We start from the raw sequence: 3103 nt of genomic DNA, 5'->3' as shown, positions 1-3103 counted from the left end.
CCTTTTGGAAAAGGAAAGTAGTTCAAGAAATGAAGAGTGGTAGATGGAATGGTAGGAGAAAAGGCTCTTGGGGGTTGGCTCCCACATTTGTCACTCTTGGGACATCTTGTCACCTGAGAATGACCAATTTTTTCGAGTGTTTGGGGTCTGAGGGTCATATGTGTATTAGGTTGTGTTGTTTTTTATTGTGTGGGTTTTGTTGTTGTTGTTGTGGTTGTTGTTAATCCTCACTAGAGGATATTTTATTTATTTATTTATTTTTTCGATGCCCTTGACCGGAATCAAACCTGGGACCCTTGCATCCACAGGCCGACACTCTATCCACTGAGCCAAACCAATCAGGGCAAGAGGATATTTTTCCATTAGTTTTTAGGGAGAGTGGAAGAGAGAGGGAAAGACAGAAATATTGACGTGAGAGAAACACATTGATTGTTTGCCCCAGACTAGGGACCCGGCCAGGGAGGAGCCTGCAACCACGGTACATGCCCTTGACCAGAATCGAACCTTGGACCCTTTGGTCCGCAGGCCTAGGCTCTATCCATTGAGCCAAACTGCCTAGGGCAGTTGTGTTTTTTAATGTTAATTTTGTGAAAACAATGAACAGCTGAATAGAAAACTTTACTAGCTGCATATTGCTGTATGTGGGACTATGTTTTTCTTAAATTCCCATTATCTGCTTCCTATAATTTGATAGTGGGACCACATGGGTAAGATCTGTCATTTGCATGGATTCATTTCAGATCTCTGGGGACATTGATACACACATCTTTGTATCTCTCAGAAAGGGCGGCAGTGGGGGAAGAGTAATTTGGCACTTAACAGTAGGCCTCCTTATCTAGTGTTTTGAGCACCAGTGCTAGAAAAAAATCTAGGGAATGTTCATATAATACAGTTCAGCTTTCTAAATTATCTCCCTTCTTTGTACTATGATTTACTTAAATATCTAAATAAAGTATGGTCTTGAGGTACAGGCAGCCTAAGTATCTAGAGGCCTTTAATTATAAAGGAATCTAGCCAGTGAACATAATTCTCATTACTTAACAAGGAAGAAGTTAACTTACTCTGCATATCAGGGTCCAAGAAATTCAACGATGTGCCTAAATACGTTGTAAACATTTAGACCTGTTAAAAACAGCAGTTTCAGAGGTGCATACCTACTGTTAATCAGTATAAATGCCATGTACTGCATTCTTTCAATCACTGAAATAAAAGCTTCCACAAGATTAAAAAGATGAATGAGGATGGCCTTTGCCTCAAGAACAGGGACTATATTTTAACCTTCTTTGAAACTTGTAGCTTTCAGACTCCTTTGGGACACGACATGGTCTATGGTACCTATCCTACAATGGCTTGTCTGGGCCCCCAGATCAGGACTGAGTTTCAAATTCAATGTGAAAGCCTTTTATTACATCGCACCAATCATCCCATTTTCTACACCTTCTCAGACTTCCCAAGCAACCTCTCTTACCTGGGGATGACACCAGAAGTCTGGATCACCAACAGATACAAATTCAGGAAGGGTCTTCATTAGTCAGGACAGGCTCTGTTACTCTATGGTAGCAATTCCTAATTCACAGTGGCCCAATCAGCAAAAGGAGTTGCTTTCACTTGTGCTGTGTGTCCCTCCCAGGTCAGCCGTGGCTTTGTTGCACATTGTCTTCACTCTGGGACTGAAGCTGATTGATTAGTTTCTATCTTGAATGTTGCTGGTCATCAGGGCAGCAGGAAAGGAAAACATGGTGAAGCACACAGACTCTTAAAGCTTGCACCTGCAAGTGGCTCCTACAGCTGCTCACATTTCATTTGTACGGCACATAACCAAGCCTGCTGTTGATGGAGTAGGGAAGTACAATCTGCCCCTGAGAGGCACAGTAAATGTTTGGAAACAATAATATGGTCTACCACAGGGTCTCTCCCGCCCCCTCTTTTGGTTGCAAAACAAAGAGATTTTCTGCCTCCTGCCCCCTCTTACAGCAAAGACTATTTGGACTGTTTGTGTCTGTAGAAAAAAATAAAGAGAATTCTTTGGGATTTTGTGTGTGTAGGTTCCAACCTCAGCTGTGTCTCTAATAAGGTTTGAAAGGTTTCCTGAAGTGGTGCTTGGATGTAAATACACCAACTTGCAGTGACTAGCACCCAGTAAGTTACAATTCTTATGTCAATGTAAACTGATGGGTTAGTAGTTCTTTGAAGATAAGCTTAGAGCCAGATAGCTCTGGGTTCAAATCCTGACTCTACTACTCTCAAACTACTGAGCCTCCTTTATTATTATTTTTTTAAATCTTTTTTTAAAAGTATATTTTATTGATTTTTTACAGAGAGGAAGGGAGAGGGATAGAGAGTTAGAAACATCGATCAGCTGCCTCCTGCACACCCCCTACTGGGGATGTCCCTGCAACCAAGGTACATTTCCTTGACCGGAATCGAACCTGGGACCTTTCAGTACGCAGGCCGACGCTCTGTCCACTGAGCCAAACCTGTTAGGGCTCCTCTTCTTTAAAACGGGGATGACTACCTCATAGTTTCACTCTAAGGATTAAATGAAAATGCATGTAAAGGGTCTATCATGGTTCCAATCACATAAGGAACACTCAATAAATATTATTAGCCATTCCTCACCATTCTCCCTGCAGCACTGGGGAGTCTTGATCATTTTTATTCAGCTCATTAGAAATGAAGTAGGTCAATAGCTTCACAACTTTAAATTAAACAAGTTTCTTAACTACTATGTTTGTACCCAGAGTTTCAGGCTCCTTTGGGCTGCAAACCTTGGTTGCTCTTTCCTGGTTCCTTTCATTCTCTCATTCCAAAAGGTACTAACTGGGAGACAGGTTTCCTCTGATGCCACTCTATATGAATATCCTTTGACTCACTCTTCCTAGTACCACCCAAGTTTCATCGACACCATCGCTTGCACATAATGTAAATACTTTATTTAATCTACGCATTTGTTAATGTTTGTTCAGCTGTCTTGGTGCCCTTGAGTCTTTCATTATGCTTTTAATTAGCTCAATTGATTCTGAGAGTGGAGGTAAGCCAAAGTTTTGAGCCAGGTGGTTACAGGGAAAATGGAGGAGTGGGGGGTGGAGGGGGGGGTGGGGAT

Source organism: Myotis brandtii, unplaced genomic scaffold, assembly GCF_000412655.1.
Source record: "Myotis brandtii unplaced genomic scaffold, ASM41265v1 scaffold220, whole genome shotgun sequence".
In the NCBI taxonomy this organism is placed as follows: Eukaryota; Metazoa; Chordata; class Mammalia; order Chiroptera; family Vespertilionidae; genus Myotis; species Myotis brandtii.
This window is presented reverse-complemented; position numbering follows the sequence as displayed.